We start from the raw sequence: 20904 nt of genomic DNA, 5'->3' as shown, positions 1-20904 counted from the left end.
TTAATGGCTGTAATGTATTCTGGCAAAATCCATTTAATTTTGCATTATCTATATTGAATGCCTCTAATAAACGTATTAATCAAAAAAGCATGGGAGAGTATCCTGAAAGTGAAAAATGAGGCTTACTGTTTGTTTTATGATTCAGCCCCATTTTAATAATTTTGCAAATTTATTTGATTTAGATAAGAAACCTGAGACAGTGGAATACCCTTCAGTAAAATCACACTGGTCAAAATTACTGTGAGGAAGGAGATCTATTTCTTTCCATTTCTTGGATATGTATTTATTCTTATTTGTTGATGTAGCAAATGAACATTGGAGAATACGTTAATTCATCTGGAATTTTCTTATAAATAGCAGCTACCTTTTTCAAATAAAGGTACTCAAATGTTAAGAATATACTTCTTAAAATTTTATTATGTATTTTTTTCTTTGGTTTACAACTGATGTCATATATATCATTCTCTTTACTTCTGTTTTTTTGACCCAGGCAGACCATAACAATAGTAATAACAAAACAACAGCAGCATTGAACAATTTCATAACACTTACTATGTGCCAGATCCTATTCCAAGAGCTTTACATGAGCACTCTCAAATGAAATGCCTTCACTAGAAGCATGAAGTACTGTAAATATAGAGAAAGAAAAAAGTAATATTCTTCTTGGATGCTTCCTACATCATTTAGTGTTGAGGTGCTAACTGGGTCAAGTGTTCTGTCTGCAAGGTTATGTTACAACACCCAATCCCATGGATTATAATCAGTTTGGTAAGTTTTTATCGTCTCTAAATCTTCTCCTTTCCCTTATAATACTTAATAAATTAATTACAGATGAAATAATCTATAGTGACTACAATTATTTTTAGTTAAAACAGGTTGGAAATATCTTTAGTTACCGGAAATAATTTCTTTGATATATATACAGCACACATAGTATTTTATCTAGGGTGCAAAGGGATTTTAAGATTTTTGTAGCTCAGTGACCTGGTTAGTTCTAGAACATCTTCTACACTGTTCTGTTTGTAATTGTATTCCTCATGTCTAGCATTTTAGGCCAGACCTAAAAATAATAGACCTTTACCTGTTGAATGAGTGAAGGTAGGGATCATTCAGAGCCTTTCAACTTCTCTGCTGTTAAGCAATTCATTCCTTACAAAGGAGTCATTTGCTCTTTTAATTCCTTTTAGAGGATATCTAATAAGAGAAAAAAATCATAAAAGTAATCAGTAAAGCAGTTCTGAATGTCTTATTGGCATCAGTCAAAAAAGAAATTTGATTTCATCTTAATTCCTTTTTAAGTTTGATATTTAGTGTTAGGTAGACAGAATAAAAAAAAAAAGCTTAGTACAGGTGAGGAATAGTGTGTGTTAATATACCCTACAATGAATGTTTATCATAATTACTGTTTGTTTTAAGAAATAAGTTTAGTGGGATCCCTGGGTGGCGCAGCGGTTTGGCGCCTGCCTTTGGCCCGGGGCGCGATTCTGGAGACCCGGGATCGAATCCCACATCAGGCTCCCGGTGCATGGAGCCTGCTTCTCCCTCTGCCTGTGTCTCTGCCCCCTCTCTCTCTCTCTCTCTCTCTCTCTCTCTCTCTCTCTCTGTGACTATAATAAATAAATAAAAAAATTAAAAAAAAGAACATTTAAAAAAAAAAAAGAAATAAGTTTAGTGCATGAACTTGGTGAGCAATATAATGTAACTTTTCTTTTTTTTTTTTTTTTTTTTGCCTTGGAGGACTACTTGCTCAGCATTAATTCATTGGAATTTTCAAGAAAAACTGAGATTGCATGAACTTATTTTTATTTTTTTAATATTGGCAACTAATTATTAAATTACCAAAACATTGTGTAAACCAAGGAAAATACTTCTGGAAATAAAAGTGTCCAGGAGCTCCTAATTTACCATTCTCACAGATATTCTATTGGACAAACATATTCAATGGAATTTGCTCCGCTGTCTTGCTTTGAGAGATTGCATTAGAACTGTAATAACACAATCAGGAAGACTCTTCCTGAATCTGTATCTTATTTTCTTGGTTCTGTGTATAACTTCCAGTGTTTCATTACAAAGTGTTGGCTTATGATTCAGTTTAATTTATGAGGCTAGCCTCTCTAAATATGTAAACAACAAATGTTTGCATGAATTGCAGAAAATCTAGACTGTTTGCACTGCTGTCGGTACTTGAAATGTCTGAAGTTAATTACTTATTCTATCTAATAGTTAAGTACCTGGGTTTTACAACTTTTAATGGTTTCAGACTGCACTTAAAATACACACACAATAGTTTAAACTCTACTTTGAGTAGAGCTTGAATTAGAGATTTCATTTAATTTTCAAGATTTTTTCACTGTCAACTTGATTTTCCCTGTTACTTAAAGTGGTACATGTTCAAGTTTTCAGTTGTAGAATTCATTCTAGAATTATAAGGGTTTCTTGCCCTTTCTTGGTTGTTGTTGAATGAAGATATAAAAATATTATTAAATCATACCCTATGTGATGAACCATGGAGTACCTAAACAAATGGACACGAAAAATAAAGTATCAAAAAAAAGATTTTTCCAAAAATTATTATATTTTGAATAATTTTAATCCTATAGTGGTATCGCAGAGTGGATGGCAATTATCCATATTATGTCCAAGCCTATTTAATATCTATCCTGCAGAGCTAGTTCCCAAAAAGTGGCAATCATATTCTTCATTCTCACAACAGAGACTGATGTTGACCATAATTAGACTAATTGGATAGTGAGTGGGCACTATACGACTCAGTAAGAGATTTCCAGCTGTTTTCTTTTGTTTTTGATCTAGAACTTAATTACAATTACTCATAGATTTTATTGTGTTTTGAGTGTGTTTGAAATTAATTTTCAAAATTAAAGGAGTATTTTCAGCAGGTATGCTGAAAGACCAGTGTAGAAAAAGTTTTCAATTCTCTTTTATGGAACAGAAGCTCTGCAAGCTGAAGTTCTTCATTCTTAGCATGTATGGGTGCTCATTTAGAGATTGAGTAAATGTGCTCTGAGTCAGAGACCCTGCATCCAAATATAATTTACTAACTCTGTTTTGTGTAAGTAACTTAACCTCTCTAAGCCTCAGATTTAAAATGAGATAGTAATGACCTTTTCTTTGGGAAGCTGTAAGAATTAAATGAGATAAGGTGGGTCAAGAGCCAAGCATTAAATCTGGCACATAGCAAATGTGAAATAAATTGTCCATCCAACCAACCATTCATCTATCTGTCTCTTTTCCCTCTTCCTCCTCCTCCTTTTCATCATCATCATTTGTGGGCTTGTAGAGGTAGAATAGTCATTTTTATGAAGAAGATGACTCTTCAGGCATTAAATTCCTTCTGGTAACTTCAAGTTGCTTAACATTAGGTAGAGTTTCATATATATAAAGTTTTCCATTCAATATTTTCAACTAAAACTATCCATACAGCAGAATATTAATCAGCCATTAGAAAGGATGAATACCCACCATTTGCTTCAATGTGGATGGAACTAGGGGTATTATGCTGAGTGAAGTAAGTCAATTGGAGAAGGACAATCATCATATGGTTTAATTTCATACGGGGAATATAAGAAATAGTGAAAGGGATTATAGGGGAAAGGAGGGAAAATGGGAAAAATTAGAGAGGGTGACAAAACATGGGAGACTCCTAACTCTGGGAATAGAACAAGGGGTAGTGGAAGGGAAGGTGGGTGGGAGGATAAGGTGACTGGGTGACGGGCACTGAGAAGGGCACTTTACAGGATGATCACTGGGTGCTATACTATATGTTGGCAAATTGAACTTCAATAAAAAAAATAAAACTAAAAATATCCATATAACTTAATTTAGCAAATACAATTAAATATTTCTAAAAGGGTAAGAATTGAACTTTTCAAGCATATATATTTTTTTAAAGTCTAAAGAAAGCTTTCTGTTATAAAGATCTTATTGTAAAAATGTAGGGGTGCCTGGTGACTTAGTTGCTTAAGCACCAACCCCGGATCATGAAATAGAGCCCCATGTCAGGCTCTGCGCTCAGCGTAGAGTCTGCTTGTCCCTCTCCCTCTGCTCCTCCCCCCTCCAAATAGATAAATAAAGTCTTTTAAAAATGTATGTTTTGAGAGATTTGGAATCATTAATTCATCATTCTAAATAACATTTATTGAGTACATGTGATACACAAAGTATTGTGTTTGCTGTAGAGCTAAAAAGGGAAGTCATGATAGTTCCATCTCCCAGAGAACTCTTTTAAATGTTTTGAATTCCAAAACTGAATAAATTAATGGATATGTTTAAGAAAAAAAAAAAAAAGAGGCAAGCCCTCTACCTCTGGACTCTGAATTTGACCTCAATTGAAACATGATGTTCCCTTGGGAACTTGTGAGTATACAGCGAAATTGTAGTTAAGTAACTTTATATAAGTTCAACAATCACTGAGAACCTACTAATGTTACATAAATGAACCAAAGATAGCTTCTATGTATTAGCCTCATGGTTGTTTATTTCTTTAACACAGGCTGACCCATTAACTCAAAAGCCCGTTGGCACCAACTCAAATTTTTACACATTCGGTTATTTTAAAGATAACCCAAACAAGCAGATTTTTGAGCCACTTAGAACCTGCCTGCTTTGCATACCTTATAAAAACTTTTCCCTACAGTTGTTACCCATTGATAAGACAGAGCCTTGTAGTTCCAAGACTTCCAAGCTGCTACCACTCTTTGGAGCTTTCTGACCCAGAGACTCCTAGCTGTGCTGCTGGGCATCATCACGTAGACATGTAAGTCCCTCCTCAACTCCCCAGTCCTTCAGGAATCCTCTCGCACTCCTCCCCTTCTGGATGTTCCCACCAAAAGGTCTTATGCTGTGAGGGGGGCTTCCCCTCTCCAACCCTGCTCAAGGGCCAGCCAGTAGAGCTTGCTGGGTGTTATTGCTTCATATAGCTATATCTTTTTCCATGATCAGCCTCAAATCCATTGAACTTGCTGCAACTATGTGCCAAGTACTGAGGATAAAAAGGTAATGAGACATGGTCCTTGATCATAAAAGAACTTATAGTCTTACAGGGGAAATAGATTTATGAATCATTTCAATGTGCTGTGGTGCTTTCTTTTGTAAAGAGATATGCAGAGGTAAAAATGTGGAGCACAGCTCAGTCTGGGGTATGAAAGGAAAAGGCTTTTGAAGCAGATGAAACCTGAGTTGTACCTTGAATAATGAACATTTTATCCAGTTACATGGTGAAAAAAAATACGATTTTTAGGCAAAAGGAATAACATAACCAAAGTATAGCATTGAGAAACAGCTCGATATATTGTCATCATCTCCTTCATTAGCATCATTGCTAAACTACCGATGATTGAAAGACGGCATCAGCACTTTACAAAAACGATCTCATTTCATTCTCATAATAAGCAATGTCGGGTAAAAATATTATTTCAGTTTCACATATGAGGAAACATACTTAGAAAGTTAATTAACTTGGCCAAGGTCACAACGATCTGCCACTGTGAGTGGTAGAGACTACACAAACTTATAGCTGTCTCCACTGAAAATACATATTCAGTGTTCCCAGGGTCATTATTGTTCTCATAATCTGGTTAACGATTTTGTAGTCGCAGCATTCTTTGATCATTTCTCCAGAAAAAATTGTTCACAGTGCACATATATCTTATATTATCAAGGAATTGCTATATCCCTGCTTACAAGTTACTACCTTACTATGAAGCATGATGTATGAAATTGTGAGAGATTCCACTGGAAGGACATATGAGGGCTAGAGACTTGCCCGTGTGCAGGTGAGGAGGCTGATCTCTCCTGTAGAATTATAAGAAAAATACTGTGGTTGCCCATTGATAAAACAGAGCCCTGTCTTACCTGTGTTGTCTCTGTGTGGCAAGATATGAGATGTACTTGGGAGGAAAAGAGAGGACCTGTTAGGAGTTTGGCACGGGAGGTCCAGACGAAAGTGTCAGGGTCTTATTCCTCACAGTATTGGAAATATGGACATGGACTCACACCAAAAAAAGTGACATCACTTTGAAGGTGGCTGCTTGAATGGGCTGAAGTGAGTAAGAAAGGGAAGGAGTCCTGTTTTTGTCAAGATTTTCAGGTAGTTAGGGCCACTAGACTGAATATGTGAGATTGAGAATACAGAAAATTAGCTTTCAGGTGGGGAGATTATGTATTCATTGTTTGGAAATGGACTGGTTTGCATGAGAAGAGCATGCAAAGTGAGTTAGACTAGAGTCCCAAAATTCAGAAGTCCAGGACTATTAATTATTTTGCGCCTCTTTCACGTTCAAAAGTATCCTGGTAGGAAAATAAAATATATTATCTTTTTACAGATCAATAAAACCTGGAGAAAACTCGCTTTTAAACCAGTGGATTGTAGGAGGAAGACACCATGAAAACATTGGGAAAAAATTTCAGAGAAGCAGGAAATGGAACTTTACATAGGTGATTCTTTATAGCCAAGGACAGTTGGTGCCAGGAAAAGTTTCCTTAAAGGGAGCCTACTTAAAAAGGAGATGAGTATGTTATAGTAATTCTGAAGAAGTGTTATTGGAATGTTACCTTGAAAACTGAAGGTAATTGTGAAAATGTTTATTTTCTCTTAAAGGTTTTATTTATTTGAGAGAGAGAGAGAGAGAGAGAGAGAGAGAGAGAGAGAGAGAGCCAGCACAAGCAGGAGAAGGAGCAGAGGGAGAGAGAGAAGGAGAATCTCAAGCCGACTCCCCACTGAGTCCAAAGCCTGACCTCATGACAGGATCTGAAACCAAGAGTCAGACACTTAACCGGCTAAGCCACCCAGGTGCCCCTATTTCCTTTTATATCTTTAAAACATGTATTCTATTTTTATATTTTTATTTTATATGTAAATGGTAGTTTTATATTTTATTTCATAAAATGTTGCTGGAAAAGGTAACTAAAAACCATTACCTAGATAGAACAGGCAAGATGTGAGTTATAATTATTTTTTCCTAGAACATTTTTTGTGAGAAAGTTTTCTGATGATGTGAAAGTTCTTCACTTTTCATTTTTACAGCAAACGAAATAGCACGTCATATTTTGAAAAATACTCAAGTTTTCCCTTGAATTTTCCCAAGGGCCTCTGAATCTTTTTATGTATAATTTTTTTTCTTTTGAATTGATAACTGTGTCATCATTCCTGACAATGATTACCTGTGTAATCATTAACTGCTCTACCAGTGTTAAAATCCTATTTATAAATCACTAGAGGTTTAAAGAAATTCTTTAGTAGCACTTTCTTAACATCACGAAATCCTGCATTTGTTGCAAGGTTTGCAATTGCACATTAAAATAGCTTTGTACTGTATTTAGTTTGGTTAGAAGATTCTGTAAAGACATAAACTAGTGTTAAGTGGGAGGAATGTTTAATGAAGATTAATTTTATATAATCAGGTATAAGCGTCTTGTCTTATACCAATGTTCATTTCACAGCCTCATAACTATGAGGGTCACCATATTGAATCCTCAGATAAATATGTCCACTTGATTTTTTAAAAATTTATTTCAGTTAATTTTGAGTTTAGATAATGCTGAGAGGACTATAATTCTCAACTTTATATTGTGCTTTTGCAGGAAAGTATTATCCACTTGCTATGCTCCGAACTTATGTTCTTTGAATTGTTTCTCCAAAATCTATATCTCTTCTTATTACTGTATTATATTTACGTTATTCATCACCACCATCAGTTTCACAGCTTAAAGGAATCAAATATTAGTAATCTAGATTCTATAGATCACAGGAGTTATAACCTATTTTTGGACTGTGTATCTTTCGGTAGGAAATATATTCCCATCTGATATACAGATTTTCAATGTCTAAATATTCTTGTTAATGTACAAGTTCATCTTTCTTGCTTTTGCTAAAATATCAGTCACATGGACAGGAGGACATCCTGACCCAGAGCAATTAACTGAGTGAGAGATCCCACCCATTCTTCTCCTTGCTAGAGGAACAAAAAAACATATGTAGGATGTCTGAAAATATATTTGTGCTGTAAGCTTTTGATTTTATGTCTGAGAGCCAGCATGCGTTCTAGGACCTAATTGTAAGGGCAGCAATGAGGATTATAATGAAGGGAAGAGATGGCTGTCATCTTTTAGAATCAGAATTGAAAACAAGCTTCCTATGGTTTTGAAAGAAGACTTTGCTTTGTGTTTCCTTATGCTTTTAAATACATGTGGTTGATTTTTTTTCTTCTCCAGTAACCAGCATGTGAGCTTTAAAATGTATGCTGTAGTTCGAAAGCCTACCCTCTGTGTCTAATGAATTTTCACTCTAGGGGTGCCTTCATCTCCTCCCCCTCTCTATTCTCCATTCACCCAAAGGTAGACTGTTTGAATCTCAGAAATATGATTATCATATTCATAATAAATGAGTGCACAATGAATTATAAAAAGTCATGGAGAGAGCGGAAGGGAATGTCATCAGAGCTATTAAGGCAAAAATTTGCTTTCTTGCAAGGTTCACCATCTGTGGTCAGTTTCTTTTTCCTTAACTGAGTAAGTATCTATTGACTACTAACTGCATGCAGGCAGACCATGCATCGTGGTCCATAAAACATACCTTAAGGGGATGGCAATCTTATGAGAGAAAGAAGCATTAATTAAATACTTAAGTGTGTAAATAGATATTTATAAATATATATGTATTTATTTACAAATAATATATATTTACAAATATATAATATTTTTGGTATTTTAAAATAAATATGTAAGTAAGTACAAAGAAGAGGATATTCTGAGAACCAAGAGCAACCAATTGATATATCTGCAGGTTCAAGAAATATCCCCAGAAATAGTGGCCTTTGGGCTGCAGTAAAATGTAAGATAAATATTGAACCTGGTGAAAGTTAAGGATGGCCAGAATAAGCTCCTTGAAAACAAGGAGGAACTTGTATTTATTCTTTGTATTTTGGGGAGTCTTCACAATGTCTGCAGTTTAGGGTCAGTTGAAGTTACATGGGACCCAGAAACAGGAAAAAAATCATTTTCAACCTCTAAAATATTTGAATATTTACATTTTTAAAATCATTTCAATGTTTTCTCAATATTTATTTAATAAGGTTAGAGTAGATATGAGTTATATTAAATTTCCACTCATTCATGACTGTGCTCTCTTTCAGAAATTTATATTTTCCCATTTATGGAAAGAGACTAGAAAACTAAGTTCAGAGGTGTGCTGTTTCAGATTTATTAGAGTGATATTTTAGCTTCAGTCGTAGATTGGTACCTTGGGTAGCTGCCCCCTGGCCTGCCACTTAATCAGTTCTGTTTAACCTAATATATACTTGGGAAATGTTTTCTGAATTGGTTTGAGACCTGCAGACATCCCTAGGCAGAAATAGTGTGATAACACTGCTAACAGTGTTTTAGGAAGCTTCTTTGTACCTCTCAAAGAAACTCTGGCCTTTCAAACCAAGAGATAAATACAAATGCTCTTAATTAGGGGTTGGCAAATTATAGCCCATGGGCCAAATCCAGCCTGCCACATTTTGTGTGTGTGTGTGTGTGTGTGTGTGTGTGTGCCCATGAGCTAGTAATGGTGTTTACATTTTTGAGTGGTTAAAAAACCTTCACAAGACAAATAATATTTTGTGACATGTAAAAATTACGTAAAACTCAAATTTAATTCCATAAATGAAATTTTATTAGAACACTGCCATGCCCATTTGTCCCATCCCATCTTTGACTACTTTTACACTACAGTGGCAGAGGTGAATAGTTGTGACAGAGGCTGCATGGTCCACAAAGACTGAAGTATTTATTGTTAGCATTCCACATGTAGTTATGGAGCATATCTGGAGATGTAGCAGGGAAAGACAGGCCCTGTCCCTGAGTTCATGGATTTTACTTTCTATTCGGACAGATTTATTAACTCATGAATAGATGAGAGTGCTTCAGGTGGTGCCAAGTGCTGGAAAGAAACTATCACAGAGTTATGGTCAGAAAACACCTAAGGACAGAGGTTATTGCATCTTAGTGAGGAAGATCAGAGTAAGGTCACTAAGGAGGACCTATTTGGTAAAACCCCTGAATGAGGAGAAGAGGCAGCCATGAAAAGAGGAGGGACATTGCAGACGGAAAGGACAACAGAAGCAAAAGTCCTGAGACTGGTGAGAACTTGATGATTTCTGAAGAGAGAAAAGAAGCTGTGTTGCCTGAGTTTCTTTGAAAGGGAGAGTGATACAAGACACAGAAGACAAAAAGTAGGGGAATGTTCAACATGCCATCTGGGGAAACACATCCCTAGAGATATCGATTCACTCAGTCTAATATGTGGGCTATTTTAAATCTTTTCAATCTCAATCTTAAATCCAATGTGTGGTCATATTTTAGATCTTTCCAGGAGGGGCACCTGAGTGGCTTGATGTTTGAGCATCAGCCTTTTTGCTCAGGTTATGATTCCAGCTGGGGTCCTGGGATCAAGTTCTGCATCAGGTTTCCCACAGGGAGCCTGCTTCTCCCTCTGTCTAAGTCTCTGCCTCTCTCTGTGTGTCTCTCATGAGTAAATAATTACAATCTTTAAAAAAAAAAAAAAAAAGTTGCGTTTGGCTGTTGTAGGAAATCGGGCTTTAAGAAGCGAGGGTGGAGGCAGGAAGCTGGAGGGGGCTGCTGCTGGAGTAGCCCCCCAAGAGAGGAGAGTTACACAGAGACTGCAGCGATGGTAATGAGAAGGGGACAGACTCGGGCCACATTATGCAAGTAGAGCCACAGACTCGCTGACAGACTAGAAGCTAGGAGTAAGGGAAAGAGAGGACCTGAGTAGCTGGGAGGGTAGTGGTGCCATTTGCAAAGATAGCAAAAGCAAGAAGAGGAAAAGGTTTGGAGTTGGGGGATCGGAATCAGCAGTTTTTCCTGGAAACGTTAAGCTGTAGATACTCATTGGATGGTATCATTCACTCATTCAAAAACAAAACCAGAAATTATTGAGCACCTGCTGTATGCCAGGCACCATCGTCAGCACTCTGGAAAGTATATCCATTAAACAACTACTGGTAAAACACCCTGCCCAGGTGGGATGTCACAGGGGCTCTGAGGAACAGAGTCTGAGTCCTGTCTAGGAGAAACCTTGCCAAAACGATTAGAGTTGCAAGTCCTCTGTTGACAGATTGCTTTGCATCTGCTTTTTAGTATCAGACAGTTGGAACATTTTACAACATAGTATGCGACATTCCGACAGTCGAATAGACAACTGTAGGCTGTCTTCTGGAGAAACAGACCAACGTGGACATAGACCTCCCCGGGGGCTGCAGCTCTTTCTGCCTGCAGGAGTCGAGCGATGCTGAACTTGAATGGACCTGGAGTTAGGGGAGCAAAGTGCAAGTTGGTTTTCATTCTTGGTTCTTGTAACAGGAACTGAGAGGAGTGTTTAGTTTTTTTTCCGTTGGTTTGAGTGCTGAGCTGACTAGAGAAAATGATCTTGCTGCCTCAACACCAGTCTAAAAGAGCCAAGTACAGAGGAGTAAATGAATTTAAAGGCATCTAACAAGTTTTACCCGGTGCTGCTGAGACATCAGACTTCAGCCAGCCAGAGCAGTGGGGCCTATAAGAACCTACCAGTGCCTGAGCGTGGATAATAATGGATATAATGATACTTTGCATTTATATAGCACTTTTACACATGGATCTTCACAATAATCCAGAAAGGTGGGCCAAGCAGGGGTTATTATCTGCATTTTACGAAAATAGCTCTCAGAGGCAAGAAGCACAAGGAGAGGGGTAAATGCATGTAAATGTAAAAGAGTGAGGCCAATGAGGCTTGAACAATGAGATAGAAAACAAATGTATTTAGAGCAAGAAGTTGCATGAACTGTCTATGGTTTGTTTTTAGTTAATTTCTACTTCTATTTATTTTCTAATTAATCACATCAAAAAAATTTTAACTCATGGGGACATTATGTTTGCTTGTAAAGGGGTCTTATGCTCAAATACCTAGAAAGGCTAGGCTAGCATCCTGAATGAATGACGGGGTGCAGCATAGGTTGTGCTGAACTGCCAAGCCCATACCCACAATGAAGTGCAATCATTTACTCAGTCCGCAGGGGTGCTTGGCAGGAATGTGGGTCCAGAGTAGACAGATGATAGGATTCTTAAATCTGTCATATGATGTAGAATCTCTCATTTTTAGTATCTGTAATTAATTTGTAAAAATTATTTTAGTATCCAAAGGCCAAAGAAAACATCCTTGAAGATAGATTTGGCCCACATGCTGCTTGCTCTTTCTTTCTTTCTTTCTTTCTTTCTTTCTTTCTTTCTTTCTTTCTTTTTCTTCTTTTTCTTTCTTCTTTCTTTTTTCTTTCTTCTTTCTTTCTTTCAGATTTTGCTGATTTATTTATTTGAGAGAGAGAGAGAGCACTTATATGTAAGAAGGGGGAGGGGAAGGGAGAGGGAGAAAATCTCAAGCAGACTCTGTGATGAAGGAAGAGCGCAATCAGGGCTTGATCTCATCACCCTGAGATCATGACCTGAGCCCAAACCAAGAATCCGACACTTAACTGTCTCAGCCACCCAGGCACCCCAGCACATGCTGCCATCCTGACCATTGGCTTATGCACTCAGAAATGGCTATGAATCATATGCAGATGGAAATCCTTTCTATTCCCCGAAAGAATCTTTAAGTCTTCCCAGAAGATTTAATATAACTATCAGTAGTGACTTCTTTAAATTGAAATTGGATCTCTGGAAGGATCTTTAAAATTTCAAAGACTGTGAATAAAGCTTATCAAAGCTCTTTTAAGACCTTCCATTAAATATAGCTCATGATCTTTAACACTAAAAACCAGATAAACCGATATCCATAGAAGATACAGACTACTTAAATAAATATATACCCATGGCAGCAGAATGGCTTTGTCACCCACATGTCAGTAGGTTTTCCTTTAATTCTGTGGAATTATAACTTCAAGTAGTCAGGCAATTCAAAATAGTGAATGGAATGTTACAAATATTTCTCATAAAAAGGGGGCATTTGATCTGATCTGATTTAGCAACTGAGTTAAATCTAACGTAAAATGCAGCAAGCTTGCAGCATTCGTCCTGTGTGGGAATTTCAGCACAGAACAAGAAGTGTGGATTTTGAGTTATCAATAATCCAAAAATATATATACCTGCAAGTGAAGCATCAGTTGACAAGGTAATTCTTCCTGAGCCAAAATATCTCTTAGACATAGAAGTTAAATCTTAGCACAGCAACTTCATTTTACAAACAGGGAAACTAAGGCACAGAAAAGGCAGGATGTGAGTTTCTCAAATTGACAAGACTAGTGAAATGAATGCCTCAAACAGGATTTTTGTTCTCCAGTCTAAGCCCCTTGGCAAGCATAAAAATAAGCTCTGAGCCCAAAATCTGCCCATATATATTTGTAGACACACATACATATACACATACACAAATACCTTGGTAAATTTTTTTTTGAAAATGTAGAGTGGCTATATGGGAATTATTCTTCTCTCTTTTCCTTTCATTTCCTTTCTTTGACATACCCTTCCATCCTTCTTTCCCTCCTTTCTTTTTTTTTTCTCTCCTCTTTCCTGAGATACTCTTAGTTGGAATATAAGAGATAGGGAAATCACTATGGCATCTGGAAAAGGAACACTGTCTAAATCTAACAATAGTGGAGGACACAATTGGACATTTAGATAATTTGAAAGAGTCTAAAATATTTCTTGGATGAGATGAAATTATTTTCAATTAGCAAAGAAATATAATTTCTCAAGGACCATAAGCCAATAAAGGTAAAAAGGGGAAAAAAATCAGATACCTCATCACTCAGAGACAACTGCTATTACTGTGTCATTGTGTGATCTTTGTGAACATTTATATATGTAAAATTTACCAGGGAACCTGGGTAGTTCAGTTAGTTAAGTGGCCAACTCTTGATTTCAACTCTGGTCATAATCTCAGGGTCCTGGGATCAAGCCCCACATCAGGCTCCCTGCTCAGTGGAGAGTATGCTTGAGATTCTATTTCTCCCTCTCCCTTTGCCTCTCCCTCAGCTCATGCACTCTCCTCTCTCTCTCTCTCTCTCTCTCTCTCTCTCTCTCTCTGAGTGTGTGTGTCTCTCTCTCACAAATAAATAAATCTTTTTTAAAAATTCCCATGAATTTTTTCCTATGAAAATTTATGTATTTTTTAAGATTTATTTATTTATTCATTCATGAGAGAGAGAGGCAGAGACATAGGCAGAGAGAGAAGCAGGCTCCCTGGACCCAGGATCACGCCCTGAGCCAAAGGCAGACGCTCACCAACTGAGCCACCTAGGCATCCCAAGATTTATGTATTTAAATTTGCTTCATACAATGTGTTATTCTCAAGGATTTTCAAACTATGCTTTATGACCAATTACTGGGTCAAAAAATCGAATGGGTAACAACCAGCACTAAAATAATTAATTTAAATAGAATATAAAGAAACAGAGTGTATATATTGTAGAGTCAGGGTGATTATTGTTGTGTGTGTGTGTGTGTGTTGTGTGTATTTGAGTGTGTGTGTAAATGTGAATGGGATCATATTGTAAGATTATTTTCTTATTGTCAGAATCCTTAAAACCCATAGCTGTAAACAGCTTTTGCACTTACTAATTGATTACAAAAGCTCTCCCCCTTTTTTATTTTTTTAGATTTTATCTATTCATTCATGATAGACACAGAGACAGAGAGAGAGAGAGAGAGAGAGAGAGAAAGAGAGAGAGGCAGAGACACAGGCAGAGGGAGAAGCAGGCTCCATGCAGGGAGCCTGACGTGGGTCTTGATCCCAGGATCAGGACCTGGACTGAAGGCGGCACTAAACCGCTGAGCCAATTGGGCTACCCCAAAACCTCTTCCTTTTTAACAAACATTGCCAAATATAATCATATTAAATTCTACCTGCATGCTTCACTAACCCCTATTGTTGGACAATAGACTTGTTCTCACTTTCTGTGATTATACCCGACACCACCATGAACCTCTCTGTATATGGTTCCAGGGAATTTCATTGAACTGATGTAGCACACATCATTTCCATAAACTATGACTGTTAAAAAGTTGCCTATAGGCAATGCAGTATTACTAAATAAGCATGCTTCTTTGATTATTGCTCTCCCCTTTGTGAGGAGGACTCTTTGCCTTGGAGGGGGTCATCCAAGTTTCAGTATTTATCCCCACTCCAGTCTCATCTTGGGATCCAAGCAGAAGTATCCTCTGGGCTGATGTTTATTGATACAAAAATTTAGCAGCTAAACACTGGGATTTAGGATTCTTCCAACTCAAACAGCTGATACTTTGAGATTATATTATCATCATCTTAGTTGTTAAGGCAAGCTGATTCAGGAATAAAGCAATCCCTTACATTGCTTATTATTGTATTTACTTAGAATAAATACTGTAATGGCTTCTTATCTGGAGTTCTGCTTAGGTCTCTGGATTCTGTAGACTGATATTAAAAAGAAAAGAAAAATATTAATGAGTTGAAAGACGATGGGTTTACTTGACATTTTCTCTCCCCCTTAGTCTTATGAATTCAGTCTCATGGATCATTCCACTTTGAAGATGATCCTTTTTCCCCTTCATTTGCCTTGCAGGTTTCTTTAGGCCACATCAGAGAATTAATCTAACTTCCAAGGATTAGTTCACAAATTAGGTGACCACAGCTCATCCTAAATGCTGACTTTTCAAACAGCTTGTCCATTGGTTACAACCTATCTTTCCTTGAACCAGGGTAAGGAATTAAAGTCTATGGAGAGGATTATAGGTTCCTAAACCTCGCTGGCATTTTAATTTCATGTTTTATGACTCATATAGTAAAAGACATTTTATAAATGTTTGCTGGAAGCAATCTTAGAATTGTTTTATCTATACACACACACACACACACACACACCTCATTATGTTAAAATTACACACTGTAACAAGTCTCTATATGCACACTGCACATAAGACAAGCTTCCTGAAATTTATTTGACATAATGAATAAAGTAAATGTATCAGAAGATCAAGAAGTTGTCTCTAGAGTCTGCATATGAAAATTATTCCTTTGAATTAAAATCTTTATATATTTCCTGTGATTTGATAAGAGAAGGGCTGAAAATTGCCTATCATAATAATTATTTCCAGTTGATAGGCTACCAGAGTTTTCTTCAAGCTGCAAAGAACATGCCAGCATGTGGTCACTATCTTTAAAGGGCTTTCATGTTTTCCATCCTCACTCAGGAGCATGAAAACTTGTCAAATGAATACAGACCAGGGCGGGTCAGGGTGAAACTAACATTCTTGGATGTAAATAGACTCATGGGCATAACAGTTTGGATGTCTGTGCCACTCTCCCCTGTTAAGGTCATAGCTAGCTATCATGTCAAATGCAGCAAATTTTCACCAGCTATCATAAACAGGCAAGGAATTGAAAATTTAATAAGTACAATCTCAGTTCAGGAATCAGAAATAATTCAGGGTGGAGAGACCTCTAGTGGGTGTTTCTGTTCATATCTGATAATGGATCAGAAAAAGATAAAAGTTGCTTTGAAAATCACATTCCATATTTCTGTGATACTTTTTATTTTAAATACACTATACCTCATTGGGATAGGGTATAGAACATAGCCAAAATGATCACTCTTCAAGAAAGAAAAAAAAAACATTTGAAGTTTTAATCTCAAGGCATAAATATACTCAAAAACCAACTGCATTTTTTCCTTTTAAAATACCACAGAACCAAAGAACAAATGTCAGTAAAAAATTGACAAGTAGATATTTTTATCCACTTTATTTTTGCTTTCACTAAAATCCTACTTAAAATTGATGAAAATATAATCTATATATTAAAATTCTCATCTATTATTATCCTTAATTAAAGTTTAATTGAATTGCATCATGGAAAAGTTTGCAAAATTAGCAACAACCAATCAATCAAAGCTCCCTTCCATCACGCCCTTCACACAAGGTTTCCCAAGTTACTATTTGGCATAATAAAATTAGTAGCCTGAGTAATTATGAAAAGCTAGGTCAAATAAATAAGTCTTTGCCCTGCCTTAAAAAGCTGAAAGTATCTTGGAGCAAAGGCAACAAAATCACAAGAGGCTTGGAGTGCCGGTGGCAAAGATGTCCTTCTTCAAAGAATCTGGAGTTTCAGAAGCAGTGCTAAAAAACGTAGAAAAATAGAGCCTAGCAAATGTTTAAAATCTGTAGGCTTATTACAAAATCTAATGTACTTTTTTCCTATCAGTTTATTAAAATGCACATTGCAAATTATTTCACAATGTAGCACAAGCTCTGCAGTTTAGTACTTAATGACTTGGTACTTACCTCTGACAGTTCATCTTTTTTCCCCCTCCCAACTGCAAGGTCCTTGAAAACAGAGAAGGCAGCCTCTTACCTTTTTATACCTCCTTACTAAGGTATTGTTCCCCCCACACACCTCTATATTATACAATTTCCATGCTTGCTTAAGTGCAACCCCTCTCTGAATGACTTCCTGAAAAGGTTATAGAAGCATTCCAGAGTGCATGGCTGAGGATCTGAGAGAAACATCCAGCCCTTGTCTTAGACCAGGGCTTTTATTATTATTGTTGATGTTGGTAGTATTCCTCCCATCCCTGGCCTTTCTCCAGTGTTCACATTTCAGGCAATTTTGTCTATAAATAGGAACTAACTTCTAGAGCCAATGATTAGAATCGGGTTCTTTGCTTAGGTAAGTGAACTTAATTTTTTTTTTAAATCCCTCTTTTTACAGAAGGTTAACATTTCCTTCCATTAAGAAGGTAGGCAAGGGGATCCCTGGGTGGCGCAGCGGTTTGGTGCCTGCCTTTGGCCCAGGGCGCGATCCTGGAGACCCGGGATCGAATCCCACATCGGGTTCCCGGTGCATGGAGCCTGCTTCTCCCTCTGCCTATGTCTCTGAGCCTCTCTCTCTCTCTCTGTGACTATCATAAATAAATAAAAATTTTAAAAAAAAGAAGGTAGGCAAAAAAACATAATGAAACAAAAAAACAAACAAAATCCCATGGATAGTAATATTAGCAGCATCTACGATGTCTTCATCAACAAAAATCATAAATATGTTCAAATCATATGACAACAGTGACAGATAAATCAAATATTACTTGGGCTCCGTGTACTTAAAGTTATTAGATCCGCCACTAGATCTTGGCCTTTAAAAAGAAGCTCATATGTTGCCTTACAAATATTTCTTTTAATATATTGGTAATTGTTTCAATATGATTGATTTCCTTTTCATTCCATTGGATTATATCTTCTGCGTTCACTCGGATTCTGAGAAGAGCTGCTGAGGCTCTATCAGAAAATATTCAGTAAGATTTTAGAACCTGATTTGTTTCCTCTTACTTATTTTCCTCCTATTTTTTCCTACCCCCTCCGTAAATGTGATTAAGCCATTAATATATTAAGAATCCATGCACGTTTTAAAAGCCAAGGATAGAAGGCTCTGAGCAGACCATTAACTCCTCTGGAGGTGGTCCCAGGTAAGAGGTACATGGAGTGTTGGCACTGGTGGAAGCTGCTTTGAAAAATGGCAGGGACAAAGTGAATTCCTGGAGATAAGCTGAAAAGAAGAGGTGGTAAGCGCTGTGGACAAACCGGGACTAGTCTCATGGCCTGCAGGGCTGGAGCCTGCCCTGGTGGCTGAGTGGTTTTATGCCGAATGCTTGTTGAACCTACCACATCTATTTCAGAGACTGCGTGAGGAGAAATTAGAACAGCAGATGGTGGAAGAAATTCTAACTAAAAGAATCAGAGTTTGGGTCCTAATTAGACTATTACCCAGCTGGGTGGCATCCCTCAAGGACTTGCCCCTCTCTCCGCCTCTGGTTCCTCTTCTGTGGCTGCAGGGACACACAGTTGATAGTCTACAAGTTTCCTTCCAACTCTATAAATTTGTGATGAATTCTTTGACAGGACTTGATACCATAAATCGTTTACAGAGACTGGCTGACTGGATTTGGCAAAACCTAAACCATTCCAGAACAATGCTCCTGAACAACCTTTTAATAAAGGGTGTTTTTATTTTTCATTGTTTTTTCTTTCCTTTTTCCTGAGGTCTTTTGAGGCATCTGTAAAAGAAAAGTGCTGAGATACTAAATGCACAGGTTGATGAATGTATACAGAAATACATCCCTTAGTAACCAGATCCAAGATCTAGAAAATGTATGACAACCAGAGGATCCCTGCACTGTCTCAAAACTTCTATCTGTAAGAGGTAGCTACTCTCTGTTCCCTGTCACCGTAGCTTCCATTTGCCTGTGGTTGTACTTCATAGAAGTGAAATTGGACAGAACAGATCTTCGGTGTCTAGCTTCTTACAGTTAATACTCTGTTTGGGAGAGTCATTCACATAAATATGTATGGGAATGGTATATTCTATTCTGTTGCTCTGTAGTATGCTGTCCTATGAAAACACCACAACTCATGCATCCATTCTGTTGAACATTTGTTTCCTCTTCCATTGGGAACTATCATAAACAAAACTTCTGTGAACATTCCTGTACATGTCTTTTGATGGGAAAATGGACACATTTTCATGAGGTTCATGTGTCCACTTGTTTAACTTTAGTTAATTCTGCCAAACATTTTCCAAAGTTGTTCTTGTTTATCCTGCCATCAGCAGTGAAGGTTCTTGTTTTTTGTTTTTGTTTTTTTTTAGATTTATTTATTTATTTATTCATGATAGACATAGAGAGAGAGAGAGAGGCAGAGACACAGGCAGAGGGAGAAGCAGGCTCCACGCTGGGAGCCGATGCGGGACTGGATCCCTGGACTCCAGGATTGCGCCCTGGGCCAAAGGCAGGCGCCAAACCGCTGAGCCACCAGAGATCCCCGAAGGTTCTTATTTTTCCACACCCTCTCCAACACTTCACGGTATCAGTTCTTTTGTTTTGATCCATGCCAATGAGTGTATAGCAGAATCTCACATTCTTAATTTGCCTGTCTCTTATAAATATTGATATTTTATTCCAAAAGAGAAAGATATGTGGAAAAAAATAAGAAGAGAACCCACTTCCACTGGATACATTTGCTTTGTCTTCTTGTTTTATTTATTTTTTTTAGGATTTATTTATTTGTTTTAGAGATAGAAATAGAGAGCATGCAACAGGGAGGGACAGAGAGAGGAAGAGAGAGTCTTTAGTAGACTCCATGCTGAGCATGGAGCCCAACATGGAGCTGGATCTCACAACCCTGAGATCACAACTTGAGACCAAACCAAGAGGCTCAACCCACGTGCCCCCCCAAAGGCCCCTGTCTTCTTCTTTTTTTTTTTAATTTTTTTTTTCTTTTCATTCATGATAGTCACACAGAATGAGAGAGAGAGAGGCAGAGACACAGGCAGAGGGAGAAGCAGGCTCCATGCACCGGGAGCCCGACGTGGGATTCGATCCTGGGTCTCCAGGATCGCGCCCTGGGCCAAAGGCGGGCGCCAAACCACTGTGCCACCCAGGGATCCCCGTCTTCTTGTTTTAAATGTATTAACAAATTAGGGGCAGCTGGGTGGCACAATGGGTTAAGAACCTGACTCTTGATTTAGGCCTAGGTCATGATCTCACAGGTATGAGATCAAACCCCATGATGGGCTCTCCACTCAGGGCACTCAATGCAGAGTCTGTTCCAAATTATCTCTCCCTCTCCCTTTGCTTCTCCCTCTTCTCTCTCTCTCTCTCTCAAATAAATAAATTAACTTAAAGATAAATAAATGTATCAACAAATTAAGTGTATATTACAGATTCCCGAAATTTTATTTTGATGCTTTAGAGGAGTTGTTACCTGCTAAAATATAAAGGACTTAGAACTGTCAGTATTTAAGTTTCATCAGTGAGACTTCCATGAAATTGCTATCATCCTCCATTTTAATCTACCTTGTGGGTCTACAGTACAGGATATCAAAAACGACATCGT

The sequence above is a fragment of the Nyctereutes procyonoides genome, unplaced genomic scaffold (assembly GCF_905146905.1).
Source record: "Nyctereutes procyonoides isolate TBG_1078 unplaced genomic scaffold, NYPRO_anot_genome, whole genome shotgun sequence".
In the NCBI taxonomy this organism is placed as follows: Eukaryota; Metazoa; Chordata; class Mammalia; order Carnivora; family Canidae; genus Nyctereutes; species Nyctereutes procyonoides.
The sequence above is the reverse complement of the archived record's forward strand: the minus strand, read 5'-3'. Positions refer to the sequence as shown.